Genomic DNA, 17,054 nt, shown 5'->3' on the forward strand with positions numbered 1-17,054 from the left:
CCCCTCACCTGGGAGAGAGCAGAGGAGGAGCTATAGGGAAGCAGGGGAGATTGGGCACCCAGAAATGGCCCAGGTTTGATTTGCCCCAAGATCCTCCAAAGCTGCTGTGACAGGATGGTCCCTGAGCTGCCTGTCTAGCATTCAGCTCGTCTCAATTTCTAAGCTTTCCAGAGACTGGCAGTGTTTCAGTGGGGGAGAAAGAGACAAATGACTACAAATAAATTCCAGCCTTAGGTATGCCAAAATTTCACTGTGTGACTTCAGGCAAGTAAGTCACTTACCCTCTGTCTTAGTCAGCTTGGGCTGCCATAACAAAATACCATAGGTTAGGTGGCTTAAGCAACAGTCATTTATTTTCTCACAGTTCTGGAGGCTGGAAGTCCAAGATCGGGGTGCCAGCCTGGTGGAGTTCGGGTGAGGGCCCTCTTCCTGGCTTGCAGACAACCACCTTCCCACTGTCCCCCACACAGCAGAGAGAGTGAGCTCTCTGGTGTCTCTTCTTAGAAGGGCACTAATCCCATCATGCCCTCATCTAACCCTACTTACCTCCCAGAGGCCCCATCTCCAAATAAGAACACACTGGGGGTTAAGGCTTCAACATATGAATTGGGGTGGGGGACATAAACATTCAGTCCGTAATACCCTCCCGGACTCCCATTTCCTCACCAGTCAAATGGAGGTGGCTGTGCCTACCCAGGATGTCATACAGGATAGCAAGAAGGATCAAATTGTGTGAGGGGTGCAAAAGGTTTCTGCAGATTACAAAGCCCAACCTGCACTGCATATGGTTTTTATTTTTATCTACTGTCAATCAAGTCAAAAAATCTTCAACCCCCGGCAAAAGCCCCCCTGGAAGTGAGGACACACTGGTCCCCCTTTTCTTCATCCAACAAAAATTTTTGAGGGCCGGCCCGGTGGCTCAGGCGGTTGGAGCTCCATGCTACTAACTCCGAAGGCTGCCGGTTCGATTCCCACATGGGCCAGTGGGCTCTCAACCACAAGATTGCCGCTTCTACTCCCACAAGGGATGGTGGGCTGCGCCCCCTGCAACTGGCAACTGGACCTGGGGCTGAGCTGCGCCCTCCACAGCTAAGACTGAAAGGACAACAACTTGAAGCTGAACGGCACCCTCCACAACTAAGATTGAAGGACACCAACTTGACTTGGAAAAAAGGCCTGGAAGTACACACTGTTCCCCAATAAAGTCCTAGTCCCCTTCCCCAATAAAATCTTTAAAAAAAAAAAATTTGAGCACCTTCTTTGTGTCGGCCCTGGGGATCACAGAATGAATGAGTCCAGTAGTAATAAGGACAATCATTATCACCATCCCATATATGGATGATGGCAAGAAGAGGTAAAAAGAATGTGGGCTTTTAAGGCAGGCTGACTTGGGTTCAAATCAAAGCTTCACCACTATACACAACAGCCAAGACATGGAAACAACCGAAATGCCCATCAGTAGATGACTGAATTAAGAAACTGTGGTACATTTATACAATGGAGTATTACGCAGCCAAAAAGAAGAATGAAATCTTACAATTTGCAACAATATGAATGGACCAAGAGAACATTATGCTAAGTGAAATAAGTCAGAGAGAGAAAGACAAACACCATATGATCTCACTTATACGTGGAATCTAAAGAAAAAAATAAATGAACGAACTAATCAGAAACAGTCTTAAACATAGAGGAAAAACTGAGGGTTGCTAGATGGTGGGGTGGAAATAAGGGGGAAGGTGAGGGGATTAGAAAATAGTCGGTAACCACAAGATGGCCATGGGGGTACGAAAGTCAATTTGGGGAATGTAATCAATGTTGTAAAGATTTTGTAGGGTATCCGATGGACATGTGTCTCATTAGGGAGACCACCTCAGGGATGAGGTAGATGCCTGATCACTGCACTGTGCACCTGAAGCTGAAGCTGAACAATAATGAATGTCAACTACAAGTTTATACATATATGTATATGTGTATATATATAGTTACAAGAAGTGGAGTACAGCATTAGGAATAGAGACAGTGGAGCTGTAATGGCTGCATGCGATGTCAGAGGGATAGTAGATTGGGGGAGGGGGTTTATCACTTTGTGAGGGGTGTAAATGATAAATGTCTAACTATTACATTGTTTTGTACACCCAAAATAAATAAATAAATAAATAAATAAATAAATAAATAAATAAATAAATAAAATCAAAGCTTTACCACTGAGATGCTATGTGAGTTCAGTCAAGTCACTTTTTCTTTCTCTTCTTTATCTATAAAATGGGGATGACATGTGCCAACCACTGTACCAAGTAGTACTTTATATGCAATATGTCACTGAACCTTTACACAGCCCCTGGAAACCTGGAGGGAGGTATGACTATAATTCCCATTTTACAGATGAGGAAGTAGAGTCTCAGAGAAGAGAAAAACTTATCCGAAATCACCCAGCTATTAAGTGTCAGAGTTAGGATTCAAACCCACATCTACCTGGCTTTATTGCTAGTACCCTTTTTACAGTTTACAGGTTTACCTGCATTTCCTTTATGATCATTACAATAATTCCAGCAAAAATGTATAGAGCACTCACTGTGTACCTAAGTGCTTAACCGACATTCTCTTATTTAGTTCTCACAACAACCTTATGGTGTGGGTACTATTTTACAGCTTTGTTACAGCTTTGAGGACAGAAGTCAAAGAAGTGAAGCAATTTGTCCAATGTCACACAGCTAGAAAGGGGTGTAGTTGAGAAGCCAGGTACATACGTCTCCAAAACTCTATCCTTTGCCCACTGCACTATCCTGCCTCTCTTTCTCAATGAAGCCAAGCTAGTGTCTTTATGTCTATTTGACAGATGAGAAAGCTGAGACCCAGCAAGAGGTAGTGATGTGTGTGCCTAAGGTGGCCCAACAACTCAGCAGCAAAGCAGAGACTTGAACCAGGTTCTTGAGTCTTAAACCCAGAGTTATGTCCTTCACCCATACTACCTGAATCCTGAGCATCCAAAAATGCCCCTGTCTGATGGACATTTGGAAACCCTATACCTAGTACTCCCAGGGGTATAGAGAGCCCCCTCTTTATAGGAACCCCTATATATATTGGCCAGGCATGGAGAGCCAAGGGGAAAATCTTTGCCAAATACTGCCTGGGGAAGACAGCAGTTGAGATGGCCTAGCTTTGGGTACCTCCATTTCAGTCTCCCAAAGCCATGAACCCATAAGAAGGGGGAGTTACAGAGGAAACTGCTCCAGGCCTGAGCCCCACTGGCTGGCACAGCTCTCTGCTATGATTTCTGCTGAAAAACAAAAACTCAATCCTCTGAGCCTAAGTGCTAATTACCAATAATGACATAATAATCATTGTGGGCCCAACAGCCAAACAGCCTCAACTAGAAATTCTGCATAGCTCAGGCTTAGGAACAAAAGATTTGGGCACTCTAACTGAAACTGATGTCCTGGCAGAAAATGTCAGAAGCAAAAGGGCTTCAGGGTTGACCCAGCCAAAGTATTATCTGACGATTGGAGAGGACCGATGACCATTCGTACAATTATTTACTGAGAATCTACTATGTGCTCAGCACAGTGCTAGACCCGGAGAGAAAATTTATTTAGCCATTGTTTCATTCCACAAGTATTTATTGAGCACTTATTATAAACCATACACTCTTCTGGGTACAGGGAATATAACACTGAACAAGACAGACAAAAATCACCGTTATCACTGAAATCATATTCCTGTGCGGGGAGATAAACAGTAAACAAATATTCAATAAAATATAGTATGTCAAAGAGTGATAAGTGCTATGGAGAAAAATAAGCTGGGAGGGAGAATAGGGAATGTTGGTGTTGAGGCAGGAAAGGAGGTTACAATATTAAATAGGATAGTCAGGAAAGGCCTTACTGAGAAGATGATATAAACCAAAAAATTAAGGAGATGAGTGAACAGTCATGAAAGTACTTGGGGGTAGGGTGTTCCAGGCCCAAGGACCAGCAAGTGCAAAGGTCCTGGGGCAGAAGTGTACCTGGTGTATTCAAAGACTTTCCTGAGATCATACCTCCTCCAGTCATTAACAGAGCTGGGAGAAGGAATCCGACAGACTGATCACCCATTGTGAACGTGAACTCTCTTAAGTCTCAGGACAATTCTGGAGGTAAGGATTATGTTCATTATTCTCACTATTTTACAGATAAGGGGGTGAGACCTAAAGAAAATAAATAACTGATCCCACATCACACAGCTAGAATATGCAGGTCTATCTGACTCCATCTTTCTCCAGCCTCCCTGCTCCTCTTCTCTATGTCCTATCTACGCAAATCCTAAATATTTGTTGAGTAAATGAAAGAACGAATGAATCTACACATATCTCAAGCTCTGCCCTCTCAATGAACTGTTTTCTGACTGGCCTTGACTGATTTCTTCTTGTCTTTACTTAATCATGGATAACAACAGCAACAATAATTTCACTGTGCTAGCTATAGACTGAGAACTTTCCCCAAATTATCGAATTTAGCCCTTAAGTAATCCTGTGAGAAGGTGCTAATATTTTTCCCATTTTGCAAGTGAGAAAACTAAAGCTCACTGAGGTAAAACAACTTGCTACACATCCCCCAGCTGGCAAGTAGTAAGGCTGGGATTTAAACCGAGGTCTGGCGGCTCCCAAATCCCTTCTTTTAATCCGATAATACGAGTAGAAACCTCTGACATCAATCCATCCCCTTCCTTTTATAAATCAGAAACTGGAGGCTCAGAGAGGGCAGGAAGAGCTGGGGAGGAGGATAGGGGGGCAGAGAATGCAGCCGGGCAGAGAATGCAGCCTTGCAGAACCCAGTCTGCTGTTCCTTCCACTCTATCACATTTTGGCCTGCAGACCAGGTTTTCTCTTCTAAGCCTACTTCATGACCTCTGCAAAGTCGTAATGTTGTCCTAGCTCCCTGAGGATCGTTTCAGGGAGCTCACATTCCACCTCTGTCCCCTCAGCCTAGGTATGGGTAATGCTGGACCCTTCCAACTCTGCTTTTCCAAAGTGATTACAGTGGCATTTGATCAGAGGAGGCTGCAGATGTGAAACTGTCCTGTGTGCCTCCTGGAATAGAGATCGTGGGGGGAGGGAGGGCAGAGATCGTCTGGGGGCAGGGGCCAAAATCAGGCCAAGGGTGAGGCTAGAGTGTTCCAGCCAAACAGGAGAGGAGAAGGGAGGGCGGGGGACAGATGCTGAGCCTCGCGCTTTAAAACAGTTTATTGGGTGTCATTTGTTCAACAAAAAACTGTATCAAAGCCCCAAGTACCTAGACTGGGAAGAGGTAGGTTCTTAGAGGTAGCAGTTACAAGAGCAATAACAGGAGCTACCTACCACTGAGGACACAAAATGTTGAGCACTGGACTGAGTGAGTGCTTTCTCTACATTATTGCCAATCTTCACAGTAAAATCAGTCCATTCTACAGCAGAGGAAACAGGTTCAAAGAAGTGAAGTGACAGCCAAGGTCAGTCATTACATCACACCCATAGGACATAAAGAAAAGGGTCTAGGTTCCTGCTGTGTGCCCTAGTATCAGCCACCTGCTCTGATTTGAGGTTCCCACATCTGTACCAAAAGGGACTTGATCACCAACCTCTGCTGTAGAATCCAGGAGGTTCGGGGATCCCGTTCTGCCCAGACTATGGGGCCTCCCACAGATACAGGACATCACACTTACACTTCTCCCAATCACCCAGGGAAAAAAGGGCCTGATTATTAGCTTTCAGGGGACAAAAATAAAGCTACATATTTTCAAAATATTTATCCCTTTTTCAGCGCTGCTGCTGGCTTTGGCCTCTAGCCAGGGAAGGGCCCCTCGGGTGGGGAGTTGGGGGGAACCCAGGCCTCAAGACTGAGTGCCCTTGGGCCTGAGGCCAAGGGGAGCAAGGGGCAGGAGGGAGTGAGCTGGCAGTGGGCCAGGCCCCCTCTGAGATTTGGGCTTGTTTCTTAATCCTTTCCTTCCTTTGTTGGCCAGATCAGGCTGCCAGGAGAGGCTGGGGAAGCAGTGGGTGGGACCAAGGAGACCCAGCAGTCCAAATCATGATGACATAATCCTTTTTATGGGTGCCCATTACATGTGCAAGGCCATTTGTGGGGATTATCTCTCACTGAAACCTCCACCCCTCCCTGTGAGGAAGGCCAGCTGTCCCCATTTCACTGAGATGGTAACTGAGGTTCAGAAAGGGTAAGTGACTGCAGGCCACACCACTTACAAGTAGCAGAGCTGTCAGGGAACCCAGATTGTTGACTCCTGAGAGAGGCAGACACTGGGTTTGACTAGGGTAGGAGTGAGAAGGGGTCAAGGAGGAGAGATGGGGAAGGAGCAGGGCGGAAAGGGCCCTGGCAGTCTCAGTGAGAACAGGCAGCTATGAGGGTGCAGGAAGGAGAGGGCTGCAAGTGAGCATCTCTAAAGAGACCATTGTCAAAGCCCTGCGTGATCTGGGCCCTGCTTCCCTGTCCAGCCTCATCTCCCATCACCACCTACCTCTCCCCTTATGCTCCAGCCATACCAAACTACAGTACTTACGTACTCTGAGCACATTATGTGGGTTCAGGCCTTCACATATGCTGTTCTCTAAGCCTAGAAATTTGTTCCTTCCACAGCCCACCTAGAGAGCTCTTATTCATCCTTGAAATCCCAGTCTAGCAATGCCTAGAAAGAGTTAACCACCTGCTCAGCTGGGCTCACTCTGAAGAGCTTCGTGCTTCCCGAGAAGTAGGAACCCTGTCTGAGTCATTGTCGTGCCCCCCAGGACACAGTACACAGTCAGTGCTCAATAAATGATTGTTATCTCTAATCGCATTTTATCACTGAATCTGAGGCAGGCACAACAGGTTTTCTCATCGTCATTTTCAAGGCAAAGCAAAAGGAAGGCAAGAGAGAGGGAGTGACTTCAGAGGTCACGCAGACATTCAGTGACACTGGCAGGGCTAGAACTCAGGGCTTCTCCATACCACACAACCCCTGCCTGACCCCCACCTCAAAGAGCTGTCCTCCCTGCCAGACCTGCCAGAGTCACCAGAAGGGACTCCCAAGGCAGGAGTTGGGGGCATGGGCCCTGGCGGCCAGAGGTCTTGCCCCAGTATCCAGCTCATAGCTACTGCCTGGGGGAACTAAGGCAGAAGGTGGCAAGGAGCAGACAAGTAGCTTTCAGCCCCCCCAACTCAACTCTGGTTCCTCCTCCCAGGTATATCCCTCGGCCAGAGATATCACCAGCCAGACCCCAAGATCTCACTCTCACCTCTTTCCTCTCCTGCCTGCCCACTGCAATTCACTCTCACACTGTGCTGGCTCTGCCTCCTAAACAGACCTCACATGCACCCCTCTGCTGCCCATCCCATGTCTCAATCTCTGCCCCATATCTCAACCCCTCTCCCCTGGAGATTTGCCTCTGCCCCTCCCCTCCCATTCGTCCTCCATGCCATGTGATCCTCCCACAATACAAGCCTCACCATGTCATTCTGCTACTTAATATCCGATTGCTCCCCACTGCCTCTGGATCAAGTCCCACAATTGTCCCAAGCCTGTCTCTCCAGCCGCCTTCCCCTGAGAGCGGGCCATGGCTCTCTACCTTGGCATGCCCTTTCTCCTGGTCTTTGCCTGAGACGTTCACAGTTCATACTTCAGTGCATTGATCAAAAGGAGAGTTAGTGGTTTCTGTGTCCTTCTCTCCAAGACTAGACTCTGAGCTCCCAGGAAGGTGGGGTGGTAGAGACAGCACACATTCATCTCTGTGTCCCTTGCCCTGTCACAAAGTGGGTGTTAATGAAGGCAGACAACTAGATAACTTTCCAATAGGTCTTCTTCCTCCCTTCACCTTACGGGTGCCTTTCAGAGCCTGTCAGACTAAATTGCTACCCACCGATCTCCAGCAGGCCCCTCCCAGACCTGGTCTTCACTGTCCCAAGAGAGATACTTTTGTAATCCCAAAATAATACTCATAATTATAACTATAATAATAACAATAATAATTACTATCATTGAGTACTCATCATGTGCCTCATATGCATTATTTAATCCTCACATAAATTCTCTAGGATCTAGGAGGTAGGTAGGTTCTTTTATTATCCCCATTTTACAGATAAGGAAACTAAACCACCAAGAGGTTAAGCATCTTGCCCAAGGTCAGAAAACAAGTAAGCAATAGATACGGGATTCAAAACCAGGTCTGTCTCATTCAACTACTCTGGAGCCTAGCTTTCTCCTGCTTTCTGTTGTTTCCTGTCTTCAAAACTCTTAGAGCAGCAGGCCTGGGACAAGAGTAGGGGGAAGGGGGAAGGGAGCGGGCAGGGAGACAGAGATGACTCAAATACAGTCTCTGCTTCCTTGGGGGAGGTAAGAGAGTTTCACACTAAGAATTTAGGCCTTGGGGTCAGCAGACTTGGGTCTGATAATGACCAGCTCCACCCCTAAATAACTCTGTGACTCTGGGTAACTCACTTGATTCAGCACTAGTTCTCTCATCCATAAAGTGGGGACCATAACGCATAATGCCTGGGTCACTGGGAAGGCTGGATGAGATAATATATCTAAAATAGCATAAACAACCAGCCCAGCATAGAAGAAACATCCAATAAATGGCAATAATGCATATGACGACTAGAGATTCTCACGACCCCTAGGCCAAGATGGGATGTAATTCTCCAGGGCCCACTCTGGAGCCACCTAGCCAGACCCAAATAGTAATAGCAATGATAATGCGGAATCTACCCATTTGTTCTTTAAATAATTCGTCAAGGGAAGTATCCTTTATTAACCCTATTTAATAGGTGAGGCAACCTAGGCCCAGAGAAGGTGAGTTACCGAATAAAGTCACACAGCAAAAGAATGGCCAAGCTGGGACTTCCACTGAGGTACTTCTACACTGGGGAGAGCCCAGCCTTTATCCAGGGCCCTGGCCAGCCTGCTGAAGAGTCTGGAGCTCCTGACTCCTAAATTCTAGTCCCAGCTGGGTGGGAAGTTAAAAGTAGCTGAAAGGAGCCAAAAAGAGGAACGCTTTACTTAGTCCCCTCCCAGAGTGAGCTCAGAGCTGGGAGGAAACCAACAGTTATCACGTGGGGCCCTGGGTTGGGCATTTCTCCTTGGCTCCTTCCCACAACCAGGTGGGGGAAGTGTTATGATACGCATATTGCAGATGAAATCGCCAAGACTCAGACAAGTGAATGACTTGTCCAAGGTCACACAGCTAGGACAGTGGCAGTACTAAGAGGCAGAGTCCCTCCTCACCCCTCCTACCATCAGCCCCACTTCCCCAGCCACCCCTCTCTTCTGATGAAACCTAGAGGCTGTGCCTCTCCCTCCCCAGTCCTAAGCAGAGGCCCTGAGCCTAGATGCCTAGGCTGCTCTCTCTGTTGATTAATGAGTTTGGTTCTTGGCTCCACATTCAGTTCAGAGGACCCAAAGTTCACCTAACAGAGCCCTGCCCCCACCCTCCCCAAGGAGCTCACAGTTTAATGAGAAAGAGGGAACTCACATTCATGAGCCCTGTGATGCTGGGCACTGGATATCCATTAGCCATTTAATCTCCTACAAAGCACACTGATGGGGCATAGTGACACTGAATGAATAAATACAGTCATTCATTCAGAAGTATTTACTGAGCACCTACTACATGCCACTATATCCTAGATGCTGGGGATACAGCAGTGGACAGATGAACAAAAATTCCTGCCCTCATGGGGCTTACATGAATTAAAGAACAAATATACTTGTGTCAGGTAGGCGTTAATATTCCCTTTCAGAGATGAGGAACTGAGACGCAAAGATCCAACCAGCTACAAGGGGCAGAATAAGGATTCTATTCCAGACGAGTCTGGCCCCAAAGACCTTTGCATTATATCATGTGACCCAAAAACTACCACATCAGTATGGCAAGTGTCTGCAGAGAGTCAGCTGATCGGGGTAGGATCCTAATTTCACAGAGTGCCCTCCCTCAAGTTCTTCCACCCCAACCCCTGGGCCTCCCTTTACACCTCCTGGTGGCCCCAGAGCCACAGGACATGCATTAGAATTGAGCCCACGTGCAGCCATTTAGCCAAACCAGTACTCACCCAGAAGCAGCCATCGTGGTCACGCAGCCAGTCAAGGAGAAGCCGTGGAGCCATCACCACAGTGGCATATGGAAGCAAAGGGACAGCAGTGAGACAAAAGCACAACCAACAAGCTCTTTGGGGCCCCTCTTCAGCCTAGACCTGGGCCTGGGCCTGGGCCAGGGGGGAAATCCTGCCCTCCCTCTGCCTCTGGCTCTGCTCAGGAAGATACCCTCTTAGTTAGTAATCTGATAATCTGATAATCCACCCTGAGCTCATTAGGCCATCCAGGGCCCAGCCCACTAGAGGCAACAGGATCCTTGTGGGCAGGTATTAACTGAGCACCTACTATGTGCCAGGGGATACCGTATGAAGAAGACAGACATGGTCCCTGCCATCATGGAGCCTACAGTGCAGTGAGGAGGCAATCCGATAAATATTAACTGAATTATAACTGTGATGAGTGCTTCAAGGAGGAAACTTAAGAACTTGGGTTCAACCCCTGACTCTAGCACTCACGAGCTCTATGACGTTGGCCCAGTTTCTTAACTTCTCTGTGCCTCAGTTATTCATCTGTAAAATGGGGATAGCATTAGTACCCAACTCCAGGGTTGTTGTGAGGATTAAATGAGTTAATATATATAAAACATTTTGCACAATGCTTGGCACACAGTAAAAACTGTCCATCAGTGTTAGCTACAGGGAGCTGTGGGCATGGGTTTGGGAGGGGCCTAGTGTGGGTCAGGCCACCACCTACCTGACATGGTAGGGATTAAAGGAGACAATGAGAGGTGAAGCTCTGAACTAGTCCTTGGCTCATGGTAAATATTAAATAAATGGTGGTGGCAATCTTAGGGTTGTTCTCCACACATCCCCAGGGTAAAGCATCTCAGCAGAGGGGCTGTCAAAAGGCCCTCTCCCCAAAAACACACCCAGAACTGCAGCTTTGGACTGAAAAATAACTAACACCCACATTCTCACCTGATTCTACAAATGCCTCATTTCCTGTGACCTTCACAATAACCCAGGAAATAGACAAAGATGAAATTATTACTATTCCCATTTTACAGATGAGGACAGTGAGGTGAAGAGACTTCTCTCTGTGTGTTCCTGGCCATGTCACTTCATATCTCCAAGCCTAGTTAAGTGGTCGAGACAGGACTCCAACTGGCATCTGCCAGGAGTTTGTTCTCCAGGTCTTCCCTTGCTTTTTTCCCCTTCAGTTTCTGCAACGCTAGCTGCACAACCCCAGACAAGCCTTTGAAACTCTCCAACCTCAGTTCCTTCATCTGAAACAGCTGTCAAACAGCCAGCCTCCAATCCAAGCTGTGCCTGGCTCAAACTCAAAGAGGCTCAGCCATTACTACTCCAACTCCTGCCTCTAACCTTTTACCCTATTGCCAACTTCAGCCACAAACCCATGGGCCAAGGAATGTTTGCACTCAACTACCCAAATCCATGTTTTACAGATGGAGAAACTGAAGTCCAAAATTGGCCACATAACCAAGGTTGCCTTTAGTGGCCAGTTCTTGCATCTGGGCAGTGGTCAAGTGGGGCTAGGCTTCTGGGAAAACTTTCAGTGGGGCCCCGACCCACAGTTTGCTCCCTCTATTCTTTTCTCCCCTCCCCAGGTCCAGTGGGCACTGGCACAGCCGATCCCTCACTCCCGGGCCTGAATATCCCAGAGCTCTGAGTTCAGCCAGCAGGGTTCAGGCAGGTTCCACAGGTAAAGGGTAGGCAATGTGGTCACGATGTGGACGTAGGTAAGGCTAGTACCTGTAGGGTAGAAGTTCCCCCTTTTAGTGACTCTGGACTATGGAGTCAGACAGACCTAGTTTCGAGTCCCAGCCCAGCCACTTCCTCGCTGTGTGACTTTAGTCAGGTCGATCCACCTCCCTGAACTCCTGTGAAATAGGGATAATACCTATTCACTCATGAGGTTGTAAAGATGACATTAGTTAATGCTGCATATTAAAGGCTTAGCACAGAACTCTATGCTCAGCAAGTACAGCTCTAATTATGCTTGGAGAACACAAACCAAGAGCAGGACTTGGGGACACATCTCATTCGACCTTTCCCTTGCCCCATTTTCTCCCCTCTCCCTCATGTAGAGTGAAGGTAGGGGATAAACTAAGTCCCAATCCAGGTCCTAGAGATTATAGTAATGGGTGCTGGAAGACCCTTAGAAACTCTAGCCTCATCTCCTCCTTTCATTTCACAGAAAGAGAAACTGAGACCCAAGGAGAAAAAGTGACTGGCTCATAGACTACAAGGAAGTAGAATCCTGCCCCCTTTAATAAACATCAGAATCTCAGGCCCCAGAAAAATTCTGAATGCCCCACCCCCCAGGGGACTATCATAAAGATCCATTCTGCAAACCCCCAGCAAATCTCAGCCCACCATGATCTCTATGGTGAGCCCTTCATGGGTGTCCTGCTCAGCTCTGTGGCTAGCAAACCTGTATATGGCACACAGTAGGTGCTCAGGAAAGGCTTAGAGAACAACCCCATAAATGTCCTCTCTGGTTCCACAGCTTTGCTCAGGTTCCCCCTCCAGGGGTCTCTCCTTGTATCTCCCTTCCTTACTCCCACCCAGGCCTCTGTCTCAGCCTGCAGCCCAGGTCCCATAAACTGGGCCCAATCCCAGCCAGCAGAGCTCTGGGCTTCCAGAGGCCTGTACAGCATCAGCATCTTCCCCGCCAGGCTGGCATGTTCCTGCTCAGCACAGCCAGCCAGGCTCCTGGCCAGGGTCCACTCTGCAGAAGGGGCGCTGGCCCTGCCCTACCAGCAGCTGTACCCCCCCTAGCCTCAGGGGTGGGGCAGCTTGGGAGCGCTGGGAGATTCTGTTGGCCCCTGGGGCCTTCAGGAGGGAAGCCAGCCTGGTCTAGGCAGTGCAGGGATGGGTGGACTAGCAGACAGACAGGTGTGGACCTCCTTGCCTCAGTGAGTCTCACCCACACACCCAGGTGCTCCACCTGCATCCCATATTGCTGGGATCCAGCAGGCCCTGCCTGACTCTCCTACATACACAGAGGAAACCTCAGGGCTTCCCCACTCTGTTCCCTTCTTTAAACACCCCCATTGGCCTGCTCTCAGACCAGCGACCATTCTGGTCCTTTCACACTCATTACCTCGTTTGATTCTGCTAAAGGTCTGGATTATTGACTGAGGAGGAACCTGGGACTCAGAGAGGTGAAACGATTCATGCAGCAACATCACACAGCAAGGAAGTAGCAGGGTCAGGATTCGAACCTGGTTCGGCTGCATGCGAAGCCCACAGAGCGCGGGGTGTCCCCTTCACTCCCTATTCTCTGCTTCCTACAGCTCTGGATCCCCTTCTTCCCAAACTTTCCACCTCCCTCTGTAAAGTCTCTCCTCCTCCTTCCTAGTCCGAATTAATAATTCCCATCTCATGACTACTATAACACCTTGTTTACATGCACCTGACAGCAGCAGGGTACAAGAGTTACTTCTGAGCTGTCTGTCTCTCTGACATTCAGAAAGGGCTTGAAGGTAGGGGGTGATCCCAGTAGGTGCTCCTTACACTTGGCAGTCTGTTACTTCTATCTCCACCCTTCCCCTCCCCCCATGCAAAAGTCCTCTCTGGCCTCCTGTACATCTCTTCCTCGCCCCTAGTCTCCTGCCAAGGCCAGCCCACAGGCCTGGAACTGGGGTGAAAGTGGGGAGCGTGCTGACACCTCAGGGCTTGTGCCAGTGCTCTGGCCCTTCCCTTTCCACTTCCATAGCTGACAATCTGACCCTGACCTGACACCAGCCAATTCTCACAGACTCCCAGCTGCCCTAAGCCCCAGCCCCAGCCAGGCTCCCCCCAAGTCTCCTCCTCCCGGAGAAACAGCTCCCCAAGCAGAGAAGGGGCTGCCTCCACTCCCTCCCAGGGGAAGGCCTTGAAATAACCTCCCCCAACCCTCTCGGGACCGACCTCCCCTCCCCCACTTCTGGGGCAAGCTGGGGCTGGGGTCTGTGTGGACAAGTCCCCGCCTCTAATTTGCTGGAGGGGAGAACTCCTGTGCTACCCTAAAGAGGTGGGGTCTGCCTGGAAGTGTAGGTGACGGCGAGAAAACTCTAGGGAAAAGACAGAGGAACTGGGAGAGACTGGGCTACAGAGAGACGAGGTGAGAGACGCAGGGAATCCGGGAAAGAGAGCTAGCAGGAACCTGAGACCCACCGAGAGACCTGGGAGACCAGACACAGAGGGAAGTCCCCTAGACCAAACCTGGAAGGGAGTGTGTGGGACAGCGCTGGTGCCCCAGCTCGCGGGTCCCGCAGTCCGGAAACTCAAAGTCAGTTACGTAAGGGCCAAAGCCGGGCGCGGGGCTCCGGGCCCGGGTGCCCCCTCCCGCTGCGCGCCGCCCGCACGCCCGCTCCAGCAGGCACTGTGTTGGGCCCGGCAGGAGCACGCGGGGCCAACAGGGCGGGGTTGGGGGGTTACCTTGGGCTGCCCCACTCCCCAGAGACCCGCCCGCGGGAACCTAACCCGGGACCCCCGACCCAGACAGGCCCGGGACCGGGTGGGACCGCCAGCAGCAAGAGTCCAGATCCGGACCCGAGCTCCCGAACCTCCTCTTCTGTCGCCGGTGCCCCTCCCGGCACCCTAAACTTCGAGACGCCCAGGACCCACTGGATCCTCAGTTTGGACCTTGGAACCCGGGGCCCCTAGACTCCCCTATTCCGACCCTTAGACCCTGGTCTCTCTCCTACCGGGACGACCCGGACCCTTGGTAGTGGGTCCATCTGTCCCTCACCACGTCCCTCCCGGGGACACCGGGTCGCCCCCTGGGCGATCTAGGCTCACCTCGTCCGGACCGGGCGGAGACCTGGCCGGGCCCCGCCGCGTTCTCGCTCTCCGAGGTTCTCGCCCTTTAAGAGGTTCCTGCCACTTTGCCCCGCCGGGGCCTCCACCTGCACTGACAGGGCAACTCTGGCGTAAGGCCCCGCCCCCGACCCGGGAGGCATTCTGATTGGCCCAGGCAACTGCCAATCGGCGGGGCGGAGGGGAGGACAGGGCGGAGGAGTGCCAGCTTCGCGACCGGGAAGGGGCGGGGGCTGCAGGTGAGGCCTGACTAGGACGTCTGGCTCTAGGCAGCCGGTGTAAGGGGGTAAGGGGAGCGTTGAGCAGGGAGCTCCTAGATTGGCTGGTGTGGTCTTTGATGTCATTTGGCAAAAGTATGCCTCAATTTGCCACGTGATACTGCCCTTAAGGATAGGGAGGGAGTTGGTCATAAGGGACTTAGGGAAGTGACTCTGGCAAAACTCACCTGGGTCACCTGCCCACCATTTCATCCTGTGTGACCTCCAGCAAGTCACTTCTCTGAATCTCAGTTTGCTCACCTATAAATCTTACAGTGTCTTCCTGAGAATTAGTGGTATACCGGCATGTTAAGTGCCAAGCACAAGTCTGACACACAGTAGGTGACATTCAGTAAATGTGGGTTCTGGTTCCTCTCATCCCCACTCTTCTTAGAGACTTTACCCCCCTGCTGGTCCATTCCATCAGTGCTGGGAGGGGCTTACTTATATGGTTACTGGTGGAAGTCCCCTCCCCTCTCCCTCATTTCAGATCTGTGCTCACACAACTTTAATGATAGGAAACTCACCACCTTCCAGGCTAGCTAGCCTCTTTCATTTGAAAACAGTCCTGAGACTTCAAAAGCTCATCCTAAAATTAAGGCTAAATCTGCCCTCTAGGATGTCTGCCCACAGAGAAAAAAACCTAATCCCTCTTCCATGTAGAGGACTCACAGAATCATAGGATAATAGGATATTTCAGATCGGAGAGCCATGGAGAAGCTAATCCCTTTTTTGGGGAAATGAGAAAAACTGACGCCTACTGTGAGCAAGTGACTATGAGTTCAGTGGTCTTCCTATTAGATGGGCTCTGGAAATCAGACTGCCTGGGTCTCAATCTCCAACACTTCCACTTTCTAACTCTGCATTATTTTGGGTGAGCTACTGACCCTCTCCAAGCCGGTTTCCTCCTCTGTAAAATGGAGTTAATAAAAGTATTTCTCTCAAGGGTTGTTGTGAAAATTAAATGAAATAACCCATGTAGCACGGAGAGTAGTGCCAGTATCAGGGTAAGCGTTCAAAAAGTGTTAGCATTTATTGTGATTACTGATGTTAGTGTTATATCAAGGTCATAAATTCATGTTTTGCCCCTCAAATTCACCAAATCCTCCTCTTAGTCAGGTCTTGTTTTAGGACTCAGGGCCCAGGTCCTGCCTTGGAGAAGCTCACGGAGATCTCACAGAGTTTGACAGAGCCCCTAGAAAGATCTGGGGAATGCTTTCTAATATACTTATAGGTGGGTGGGCTCCAGTGCACCAGAGAAGCTTTAGTTCTTTTAACCAGAAATCTGAACACTTGAGATCCTTTCAGTCTCTAGCTCTGTGGACCCCATGGGGAAAGCTGACATACACACCCAGGCTCCCAAGCATATTGACACACCTTTTACTTGCCAACATTCTCACCTGCCCATCAGGTAATATTGCCCGGTGGTGAATATGGGATTTGGTGGCAGTTGAGTCTGGGCTCTGCATTTTAACAGTTTTGATCCTTTGGGCAAGTCACTTTCCCTCTGGAGTGAAATGGGACTTATAATAACCCCTATTGTATACAGAGCTGTTGCGAAAATTAAATGAGAGTATGTGAAAGTACACATGCAAATACCAGGTAAGGATCTAGTATTATTTTTTAATTGCTCCCACATGTATTCATGCACCCAGGAGAGAGCAGTCTGTGAATGCCTTGACTTAGCTTCTGCAAACAGGGATTTCCTGTCCTGCTCCCTGCATTCTGACTCCAGTCTTCAATCTAAGGGGCAGGGCAGGGAAAATCCCCGCAGTGGCCAGGACTAGACTGAAATGCTGCCGCATGCCGGCTCCCTCCCTGATTGGGGCACGTGGCTCCAGCTCGTCGGGCAGAGCTGCCTGTGGGTGACTCAGCAGCGCCAGCGCATGCCCGCTCAGCCTGATAAGGGTGTGTGCCTGTGAATGTGTGTGTGTTGGGG

The 17,054-nt window shown here is 49.5% G+C and overlaps 1 protein-coding gene across 7 annotated transcripts in view; it reads right to left on the reverse strand.

Moving 5' to 3' along the window:
• Nucleotides 1–14,992, reverse strand: part of EPB41 (erythrocyte membrane protein band 4.1) — a 171,959-nt gene extending 156,967 nt beyond the window's left edge. For 4 of the 7 annotated variants that reach the window (XM_081055614.1, XM_081055612.1, XM_081055619.1 and 1 more), the window contains exon 1: nt 14,841–14,937. The gene's annotated coding sequence lies outside the window, so the exon portion shown is untranslated. Of the gene's footprint in view, nt 1–14,840 lie in introns of all 7 variants that reach the window. The other 3 variants (XM_081055618.1, XM_081055616.1, XM_081055617.1) reach the window with 2 other exon arrangements.
• Nucleotides 14,993–17,054: the final 2,062 nt, after the last annotated feature.

The sequence above is a fragment of the Rhinolophus hipposideros genome (assembly GCF_964194185.1).
Source record: "Rhinolophus hipposideros genome assembly, chromosome: 8".
Taxonomy (NCBI): Eukaryota; Metazoa; Chordata; class Mammalia; order Chiroptera; family Rhinolophidae; genus Rhinolophus; species Rhinolophus hipposideros.